This window comes from Lithobates pipiens, unplaced genomic scaffold, assembly GCF_037356315.1.
Source record: "Lithobates pipiens isolate NorthernLeopardFrog02 unplaced genomic scaffold, aLitPip1_a1.2 Scaffold_30, whole genome shotgun sequence".
In the NCBI taxonomy this organism is placed as follows: Eukaryota; Metazoa; Chordata; class Amphibia; order Anura; family Ranidae; genus Lithobates; species Lithobates pipiens.
The window spans coordinates 13270522-13282525 of record NW_027507791.1 but is presented as its reverse complement, the minus strand read 5'-3'; positions in this window follow the sequence as shown (position 1 = coordinate 13282525).

Here is a 12004-nt window from a genome sequence, read left to right as displayed (position 1 = left end):
GGCGGCATAGTGTGTTACTGATGGTAGCCTTTGTTACATTGGTCCCAGCTCTCTGCAGGTTATTCAATAGGTCCCCCTGTGTGGTTCTTTGATTTTTGCTCACCGTTCTTGTGATCATTTTGACCCCACGGGGTGAGATCTTGCGTGGAGCCCCAGATCGAGGGAGATTATCAGTGGTCTTGTATGTCTTCCATTTTCTAATTAACATCTCCCACAGTTGATTTCTTCACACCAAGCTGCTTGCCTATTGCAGATTCAGTCTTACCAGCCTGGTGCAGGTCTACTCTTTGTTTAAGGTGTCCTTCGACAGCCCTTTGGTCTTCACCATAGTGGAGTTTGGAGTGTGACTGTTTGAGGTTGTGGACAGGTGTCTTATACTGATAAGCTCAAACAGGTGCCATTAATACAGGTAATGAGTGGAGGACAGAGCCTTTTAAAGAAGAAGATACAGGTTTGTAAGAGCCAGAAATCTTGCTTGTTTGTAGGTGACCAAATACTTATTTTCCACCATAATTTGCAAATAAATTCTTTCAAAAATCAGACAATTTGATTGTCTGGATTTGTTTCCACATTTTGTCTCTCATAGTTGAGGTATAGCTATGATGACAATTACAGGCCTCTCTCATCTTTTTAAGTGGGAGAACTTGTACAATTGCCTCTCTCATCTTTTTAAGTGGGAGAACTTGTACAATTGGTGGCTGACTAAATACTTTTTTGCCCCACTGTAATCTATTCTCCTTAAAGATTGTACATTTATGTATCCATGCATTGACACTTTGTATGGACCCTTTATGTCTATGTATATGTTTTTTTTTTTATAAAAAAAATATTTTTTGAATAAATAAATTTTTATGATACACAAATCAATTTTGTTCACTTTTCTTTAAAAGTCCCACTGTACCAGGGGGTACTGGTATCCCTTTTGTTTAGGAAATTTTTCTCAAATGAATGTTGGGATGTTGACAACGACTTTTGAGAACTCTATGTTTCTCATTGTTGGTTCACCGATATATAATCTACCAAAACAAAAAAAAATTATAGATAGACTTTAAGGCTGGGTTCACACTATCGCTGCATCCGACTCACAGCAGGGGTCCGGTGCGTCTTGGTTCACCAATTTAGGTCCGATTTCATCCCGAATTTTGGGCTGAATTCGGACCTGAAACGGACCAAAAGACGCACAGTGTTTTTGTGAAAAACACACCGGACCTGTTGCAGAGATATGTGAACCGGCGCCATAGAGAGCCGGTCAATATCTCCTGCTATCGCGAATTGGATGCGGGAACCCGCATAAAATTTGTGGTGTGAACCCAGCCTAAAAGGCAACTGTACCCATAATACAGGTTGTCATTAATTCTCCCGACTTCTCTGAGTGGGCACACCTGGTAATGTACTTATCTTCCTATTCATTCTAGTTATCCTGTGTGTATAAACATCGTGGCCCCTTTCTTTTCATATGGGGGAGCCGTACTCATGGTGTCCTCCAGCATGGCTCTCCCGTAGGATTGAATTGGGTTGCAGTGCACATGCCCACTAACAAGAATAACCAATGGATACATTTTCTGAGGATCACATGCTTGACAGGGCCAAACAAACGGACTGCACATGTGGGCAGTGGACAGATTTATTGAAAGGCAAATTGTACTAAAAAGGTACAGTTGAACGACATGGAATCTACCAAAAGCCAAATTAAACCTGAGTGGATTTATTCAATCCCAAGATGAAGCAACTGTTATAAAATGGTAAAGTCTCACTATCATTATCCATGGAGGAACTCCTCTCAGATGTAGAAGAAGCATTAAAGGGACAACAACATTCCAAACGTTTCTATCCCAGAATGGACCATCTTCACCTTAAAAAAATCAAATATTATAATTTTTGGAGATAATGAGCAAATTCAACAGCTATGTGTCTACCTCATCTCACTTTCCTCTATATTGACTATCATTTACTGCCTTAACCATGCTTGCTACAATGCCATGTGCCCAACCCCCCCACCCCCAAGGATGCTGCCTATATATTATATGATGCTCGATCACACCCCAAGCTCTCATAGCTCTCAGTGATTACATGGGGAAGGAGAGCACACAGAAGCCTCATCTTGCTGTAAAATTTAAAGAAATGAGACAAAATATTATATTCTTACCCCTTTGTCTTGGAAGATATATGCATGCAAACAATATTAATAAAGCTATGCTAAGCATTATATCATGAATATGCTTTATTTTTTCCTAAAGTAAACCTGCATATAGACACATTAGGGTTGATTACTAAAAATGGAGAATGCAAAATCAATGCAAAATCGAGTGCAGCTATGCAGGGGTCAAGTCCTATGGAAAAAAGTGTGGGAACTCCCACCCAAGATCCACTCCCCCACCAAAAAATAAAAAAATGATACACTCATATGCACGAACACTTCAAAAGTGGTATTTTTCATCCAATTTTTCATATTGTGTGTATGAAGCTTAACTGTTAGTACATTAAAAAAAAAAAAACAATCTTCAATAAACATAAATACGGTAATTCTCTGAATAATCAGCATTCATTCCATTGTGCTTCCATGCAAATGTGAACATCATGTTCTGATCTTTATTGGGGAATTTTATTTTGTATATAGAGTGTTTATGTGGTGAGTTTACACTTTTTATTGAACAGAGCTTGGATAACACAGGGTTAAACAGAAAGGTCATAAATGAACTGCACATTATCTGGACAGAATGCTTGGGGCGATAGTGATGTGTTCCTGCTTAGGAGATGTATGTTAGCTTGGGGGGCTGCAAACTCTGCAGGGCTCCAACACACACCCGCTGCTATTCCAACCCTTCACATATTTCCACATAAACTTCCCTCCGGGCATTAAACTTTGCCAGATATTATGTTCAGCTTACCACTGCAAACTGATGTTCCTCCCTCAGCTCACCTCTCTCCCTGCATGTCTTGTGAGCAGAATAGCTGATCTACCAGTCAGCTAGACCTAGACCTGATCTACCCGTCAGCTCGCTGTGATTGACAGATAGATCGAAGAGGAAGCTGTCATGGGGTCCCCTACTGGCAATGCCTGAATGGTCAGGTGTGCGGCACTTACTATTGTGAGCTGTGTCGGCAGCTGCTGGTGTAGCACCTGCCATACAGCTCGCATAATTCAAAGTCTTGCAGGACATGGCTGCTAATGGGAACTGAGTTCCTGTTGTGGAAAAAGTACAGGACCTCCGTTCCCATGAGTTCCCACAGGACTTGAGCCCTGCAGCTATGCATGGTAGCAATTGGCTTCAAACCTCAGCTTGTTCAATTAAGCTTTGAGAAAAACAAAAAACAAAACAAAACACAGAAGCGGATTGGTTTCTATGCAGAGCTGCAACAGAGTTTGCACTCTCTAGTTTTAATAAATCAACCCCATTGGTTTGTAATTGTGAAAGTGTCTGAATTCTGGAAACTTGCAGAGAATGGTCCGTAGAAAATGGCACATATAGTGCTTTGAAAAAGTATTCACACCCCTTGAAATTTTCCACATTTTGTCATGTTACAACCAAAAACGTAAATGTATTTTATTGGGATTGTATCTGATAGACCAACACAAAGTGGCACATAATCATGAAGTGGAAGGAAAACGATAAATGGTTTTGAACATTTTTTAGAAATAAATATGTGAAAAGTGTGGTGTGCATTTGTATTCAGCCCCCTTTAGTCTGATACCCCTAACTAAAATCTAGTGGAACCAATTCCCTTTAGAAGTAACCTAATTAGTAAATAGAGTCCACCTGTGTATAATTTAATCACAGTATAAATACAGCTGTTCTGTGAATCCCCCAGAGGTTTGTTAGAGAACCTTAGTGAACAAACGGCATCATGAAGGTCAAGGAACACACCAGACAGGTCAGGGATTAAGTTGTGGTGAACTTTAAAGCAGGGTTAGGTTATACAAAATTATCCCAAGCTTTGAACATCTTATATAGTCCAGTTCAATCCATCACCCGAAAATAGAAACAGTATGGCACAACTGCAAACCTACCAAGACATGGCCGTCCACCTAAACTGGCAGGCCAGGCAAGGAGAACATTAATCAATCAGAGAAGCAGCCAAGAGGCCCATGGTAACTCTAGAGGAGCTGCAGAGATCCACAGCTCATATGGGAGAATCTGTCCACAGGACAACTATTAGTTGTTCACTCCACAAATCTGGCCTTTATGGAAGAGTGGCAAGAAGAAAGACATTGTTGAAAAGTCCTGTTTGCAGTTTGCGAGAAACCATGTGGGGGACACAGCAAATGTTTTCTCTGGTCAGATGAGACCAAAATTGAACTTTTTGGCCTAAAAGCAAAATGCTATGTGAAACCAAGGCTGCAGATCCCCGCAGGACTTTATAAGCAATGTTTTTATTATACAAATGTGAGCTGAATGTAAATTGAGCATTTTTAAAGATTTTTTAGACAGTATTACACTATTGTATGTCTCTATTTTCTCTATGTGGCATATGTGAGGAGGCTTGGTGGAAGTGACCAGGAGATACTGATATCCTTTTAATGCTAGGCTATTATCAGGATCAGGAGGTGACCAGTGTGGAGCATCAGCATACAGCAGCCAGTATACTAATAGGAGACATAAGGATGATTCCGGCTATCTGCTGATACGGTAACAACTTTAGGCTTATTTTTTAAGCCCTTAAGATGAGGGTTCAAACTGATGGGGGAGGAGTGCTCATTGCATGAAGACACCTTATAACTATTTATTTTTATGGACTTTGTCGTTTATTTTTATGGACTTTGTTGATCATTTTTATATCACTATGGATTTTGTGCGATTCACGGAGCACAAGCATTTTATAGTATATTTTACTTTAATTTAAATCCACCTTTTATGTTACGCATTATATCTATATTTGTTTACTGCACAGGTTTTATTAATTGATGGTTAGTAGTAGTGCGGCATAGTATATATTTAAATTTGTACCACCCAGGAGTTTGGATTAATTCCAAACATATATGGATGTGCACAAGTGTGTAAGGAAATTAAAAATCAAACAATATATGACCAATAACTCTATTAAAGATAATAAACTAGTGACCACTGAATTTCTTCACTCTGGGTTATCCAATGGCTCTCCGTTTAACCCCCCTGGGGCTTTGGCACCATCATTGAAAGTATTCAGAGATGTTATTGTAGCGCTGATATTTTCAATACCGATACTAGTATTTTTCTAAATTTAAGATCGTCTGAAACTGCATTTTGGTTCAGAATTGTGCTTAGTTTCTGGCTTCTATACCAATTTGGCTGGTTTGTGCTAATTTCCACTTGACCGTGGGTGTCGCTGTCACCACCGGTAAGTGTTGGAAATATAACAAGCCAAATGTATTGGGTACCCCTTTTACTCAGAAAGAGCCTGTGGGAGTTGTCTAACCGCTGTGTATTCTGGGTAAGGGTATTTAAGGTACTGACGCCATTTTGAGGGGTCTCTTTTTGGGGTTCATTTTCCCCTAACCTCGTGGCCTTCCTGGCCTGAGGTGTGTGCTGCCTTAATCAATGTCTCAGAGACGGCTGGCCTGAGGCTCCGCAACTGAAGGGTAGGCCCAGAGGCTCTGGGGCCTACTGATCCAGGGATGATCCTGTGCTGTCTTGCCTGCGGGGAGAAGCCAAGCAACTGGAGGATCCAGGGGAGGACTTTTCTGAGGAGGACCGAGCAATGAGGCTGGCGGCTCGTGGAGAAGCATGGAGACTCAGTTGGAGGATGCATCCTGGAGTTGCTTACCGTACAGTATTGTCAGGCCGGCTGAAAGATTCAGGTACTGTGGGGAAACTCTTTAATCTATGCAACCAGAAGCTTATCGTGCCTTCTTGTGGCAGAGGATTGCATGACAAGATCGCTAAACTTATCAAGTCTGTGGCAGAGACTTTGTACGAGCATCTCGCCGGCTGCTAGGTCAGTGAGAGAGGCCTATCCGGTGCTTTCTAGATCTAGCTTGTGGAAATTGTTGTCCTCTGGATCAAGGAAATACCTATAACCTGCAAAACCACCAAGATACCTGAATCCCCCTTACCCTCTATTGCAAAAGTGTGTGTTGTTGTTAAATAAACACCCAACAAAAGAAAAAGAAGACTAAGTGTCGGAGCCATATTCTTTAATCCACTCTGCAACGGGACCAAGACGGACACAGTGAGCAGGTGAGGTAACGGTAAGCCCAATAAAAAGTTAGTGCTACATTATACTCAGAAATTTAGATCTTTTAGAAATAATAAAAAAATAAAATAAAAACAGGAATAATAGAATTTTACAAGAAGGCCTGGACTCCTTGTGCAGCAACAAGGATCTTGTCTTCAAGCCAGCAGCTAAGGGGGGTGGGATTGTATTCCTGGATAGAGATGATTACATGACACAAATTTACAAAATTGTGGGTGACCACAATACTTATATACCACTCCCCTAAGATTAAACACCAAAGGGACTTAGAGAAGATTGTTGGTAAGACCATTTTTTTGGGCATCCACAAGTTTAGTCCCCACCGGAGGGGAAGAGCACTAGTGAGGGAAATATCTAAACTAGCAAATAAGCAGAGGGAAAACCGTTCACTTGCAGAGGTGTCATGTCCACGATTAATAGCCTGTATGATCCATTGGAATTTGCAGTCCTGGTCACCAATTCGAGGTATCCCACACTTTTCAGATATTTATAAAAAAAAAAAAAAAAAAATCATTTATCATTTTCCTTCCACTTCACAATTATGTGCCACTTTGTGTTGGTCCATCGCATAAAAAAAATTTATGTTTTTGGTTGGAACGTATCAAAATGTGAAAAATTTCAAAGGCTATGTATGTATCTACTGAACATATCTCTGCCACAAGAGCTGTCGCTGCATGTCACCACGCAACAGTTTTTCAAATGAAAATTTTTTGTTAAAAATACTTTAATGAATTTAAATGCACAAAAACACAATATAATACCAAAGTGTTTGGTAAAATATAAAAGATTTTAGTGGTGGAAATGTCACATTGTTGGTATCAGTTGATGAAAATCATTCCCCAAGGGCCAGATAAAAGCAAGCAAGGGGTCCAAGTATGAAGACCACAGCATTATAGGTAACATTTTTCTTTATTCCATCCATCGTTTTTTACCTTTTGCATTCTCAGTAAAATGACATCAGTGGAACATTTAAAATGTGCATTTATTTAAATGTTTTTTTTGTACAGTTTTTGGAGGGGCAAATTAATTCATAAACATAACAGACAGAAGGTGACTGAGCTTACCATCTACAATCAATCCATGATTTGCACAGTTGCTGCTCAAAGCTGAAACAGTTAGGAATTGGATGTAAATAATATCTAAACATGTAAAATAATTGCAGCATACTAGTCCTCATTGCTTTGTGTTGTGACTGTATTTTTCTTCTTTTGCTCCCTGGTGACCCTACAAATAACACACTTTCTGTCCCTGGGTGGCTACATAACTCCTGCACTATCTATGGAGGGAACCAAGGCTGTTGCCCTAGGCTGCTCTACTGTAGGGATGATCTCAGGTGTGCTTTGATCCCAGCCTGAGTGCCCCAGGAATTGGTCAGCTTCCATTGGGCCAATCATAAGTAGCCAAGGCATTCCTCGCCCAACAGTGACATTGTATTCATGGATCAGTGGGGCAGGGAAAGCCTCATCTATAGATGATTGACTCAGTACAGGTGACAGCTTCCGATGCAATTTTGCTCAGGTGGGCTTGGATTGGAATTCCAACACACACCCAAGCTGATCCCTACTCTCCAGTTATGGACTATAAATATGTCAGTATCTTTTCACTTCCATTATGTGGGGGGCCAGGGCAATAGGGCTTTACAGAAGATCCCTAGGAAAGGAAAAAATATTCTTTAGTGCAGCGGGCCAAGGAAGTGGCAAGAGCACTATATCTGGCAGGATCAACATGTATTTTCTGCTTTTACGGAAAATGTTCTTAGTATGGGGGGGGGGGGGGGGGAGGGCCCCAACTAATGCAACCGCCATGTCTAGGGACCGTAAGTTATGACATACTGTATTTTTGTTCTTGGGTTCAATGATCCTTTAAACCAGACATATTGGCATTGTTGCTGGTCCAGAGGAAAGACTCCACATATTGACTTATGGGAAGGAAACATTGGGCAGCAGCAGCAACAACAAATGTGCTATGCGACCAGTGGGAAGGGTTGTTCCTTTTTGTGCAAGCGTATAGGAATCATTGCAAATAGAGAATATGCAAGCATGCCCAAAACATATCTTTGCACAAACGCTCCTCATTAGTTGTGAAAATGAATAAATACGTAAGAACACTGTATTACAGCTTACCAGTCTTTAGCAGTGGTGGCTGCATCGGTTTTCTTTTCTAGGACTAAGAACATTCTAGCAAGTACATATTATTTCACCAAAACACTGTCCTAGTCCCTTCTGCTGAAAGTACAAAAGCAACCTATCCTAATCATACAAAACACAGTATTCATAAACCCTGGGGTTATACATGTGTACTTTCTGGTGACTGGGCACTGGCAAAGCTTTTGGAGGACATGCCCCCGCCCCCCCCAGGCACCTCCTCTATAGCCATTACCCCACTTCATGATTCCCCAGGTTTTTGCTAGAGCCCTAAAAGGAGACGGTTTGCTTTTCTCCTATGAGGAAATCACTTTTGACTTAAAGTAGAGCTCCAGACTCCTTCAGAAATAAAGGTCAGCAGCTACAAACAAACACTGTTACATAGAAGGTGAGGTTGGAACAAAAAAAAAAAAAAAAAGACACAAGTCCAACCTATGTGTGTGATTATATAGCTGTAGCTGCTGACTTAATATTAGGACATTTACCTGTCCAGGCAACCAGTGGTGTCCTCACCCAAGGCGATTATTCGCTCGGCTATGGGGTGCTGGCACCGTCATCTTGACTAAGGGTAACCGGCAGTGAAGCCTTGCAGCCTCACAGCCAGTTTCCTACTGTGCTTTGTGAATAGTCCAGTCTTCTGGGACCTGTAACTGCCCCCCCCCCCCCTCCAAAAAAGGTGCCAAATGTGGCAGTGAGGGGGTAGAGAAGATACAAAAGGGGAAGCCCCTCTTTAACTAGAAGATTATTTTATTTTAGGATTCTTCAAATCAACTCTACAATGTGTTCTGGTACCACAATAGAAGCATTGGTTTGGGCCAACCTTGTTCAGCGTACCTGAACTTGTTATTTTGGCCATTAGATCCTGCATGAGCGCTCACGTCGGGTGCAGCCACACACAGGGTGGCATACAGGTCCATTGGTCAAGGTCTAGCCCTATGGAAACAAGACCCTGAAGTTCAGGGTTGTGCCCACCATGATGGGCAAAGCCTGCCCTCTATATAGTGTCTAGTAGGGTTGCACAGATACCGATAATCGGTACTAAGTATTTGCATGAGTATTGGGACTAGTGTCTAGCATTGTGAGCTAGTAAGCTGCAATATGTGCATTTTTTGGGTTTGTGTTGTTAGATATCGCAAATAAAGTTGGATGAAGGTAAGCAATATTTTCCAACACTGTACACTAATCTCACAGAAGGAGAGAGCTAATACTCATGTGGTTCTCTCCTAATGCAGAGGTATGGGTCTCATTCCTACAGTAAATCGAAATCAAGATTCTGAAAGTTCCATGCAAGTGCAGGAAACTTTACATATGGCTGAAGAAGAGACCTGAGATATCTTGAAAGCTTGCCCATTTAGCCATTGGTACAGGTTTGGATTCCTGGTGATCCAGTGACCCTTGTTGTGGTATATGTCACAAGCAGAGTGACACCACTTTCAGAGAATGAAATTCTGCACACTCCGCGTCACCATCACCTGCTGACCACTCTGCAAGATGCTGGTGAACATCGGAGTAGTGAGTTCTTTTCTATGAGTCCACTCAAGTGGCTTCCTTCTACAGCCGTGGCCAAAAGTTGAGAATGACGCAAATATTAAAATTTTCACAAAGTCTGCTGACTCCGTTTTTACGATGAAAATTCACACATACTCCAGAATGTTATGAAGCGCGATTAGATTAATTGCAAAGTCCATCTTTGCCATGAAAATTAACTTGATTCCTCCCCCACAAAAAAAAAACCCACCACATTTCCACTGCATTTGTGAAGAAAGCTTAAGGGCGCCCAACAAGGTCCAGCAACAGCCAGGATAGTCTCCTACAGTTGATTCAGCTGCGGGATCTGGAGCACCACCAGTGCAGAGCTTGCTCAGGAATGGCAGCAGGCAGGTGTGAGGACATCGGCATGCAGAGTGAAGAGAAAAACTTTTAGAGGATGGCCTGGTATCAAGGGCAGCAAAGAAGCCACTTCTCTACAGCAAAACAGGGACAGCGTGAAATTCTGCAATAGGTACAGGGATTGGACTGCTGAGGACTGGGGTAAAGACATTTTCTCTCACAAATCCCCTGATTGTTTGGGGCATCCAGGGGGGGAAAGAAAAACAAAACAAAAAACCTTGTCCGGAGAAAAGTTGAGCGCTACCATCAGTCCTGTGTCATGCCAACAGTAAATCATCCTGAGACCATTCATGTGTGGGGTTGCTTCTCAGCCAAGGGAGTGGGCTCACTCACAAAATTTTGCCCAAGAACACAGCCATGAATAAAGAATGGTACAAAAACATCCTCCGAGAGCAACTTCTCCCAACCATCCAAGAACAGTTTGGTGAGGAAAAAATGCCTTTTCCAGCATGATTAAGCATCTTGCCTTAAAGGCAAAAGATATAACCAAGTGGCTTGAGGAACACAACATTAAGATTTTGGGTCCATGGCCAGGAAACTCACCAGAATTTAATCCTGTCTGGTCAATCCTCAAGACGCGGTTGAGAGAAAAAACAAAACAAAAACAACTCACAAATTCTGACAAACTCCAAGCATTGATTATGCAAGAATGGGCTGCCTTCAGTCAGGATGTGGCCCAAATTGCCAGCATACCAGAGGGAATTGCAGTGGTCTGGAAAAAGAAGAGTCAACGCTGCAAATATGGACTCTTTGCATAAACTTAATGCAATTGTCAATAAAAGCCTTTGACGCTTATGAAATTCTTGTAATTATACTTCAGTATCCCATAGTAACATCTGACAAAAAGAACTAAAAAAAAACTGAAGCAGCAGATTTTGTGAAAAATGTATTTATTTGTGTCATTCTCAAAACTTTTGGCCACAGCTGTAGAGTGAGCATTTCCACTCAAAGGCTGATTTTAGACTGCGTATAGGCTGTTGCACCTAGTTGGAAAAAATAAAAAAAAAACCACGTGGCAAAACAAGTGAATTAAAGGCAATTTAAGCAACACAATGTGACCCTCTGTGTGCTGTAATACCACTCCAGCAGTCCTTGCCAACCGCTGCAGGAGGAGTAAACAAAATGATGCAAAGCTTTGGTAAACCGTATAAGCTACTGACCTCTAGTGGTTCATTTTTAAATTACAAAAAGTTAGAATTCATTATCAGCTGCAAAGTATCTGGTTATAGTAGTTACACATGCATTGCCAAGCATTCATAGCAGTGCTGTATATATATTATATACATTTTTTTTTCTTTAATAAGTAGTTAAAAGGTGCCTTATGCAAAATGGTTTTAGCCATAGGGTTTAATATATACACCAATCTCTAAGGCTTGGTTGCTGTTTATAATGGCATATGCTTCACATTTACCAGAATCCACTTTGCAGGTTTTTCCAGCCTGTGACAGATTTTGAAGCACTACATGCATCAGCCACAGGTTGCAAAGGTTACATTTAAAAAAACGGGTAAAATAAAATAAAAGTATAAAACAGGAGTTTATGAAAGTTAATATAGGCACTTCAGATACGGCCTTTAAACAAATTGACATAAAAGAAAAAATAAATAAAAAGGAAACACACAAAAGCATGTTACACAAATATAGAATTGGGGATTTTGGGAAAACATACAACTAGTATGGGCAACTTTTTCCCCAGGGATGTATGTTTAAGTGTAATTCCTTATATTGGCCACCAGGGGGGCAATATCTGCACATTCCAAAATTCAACACCCTAAAGCAGCATTATACAAGTAAACAAAA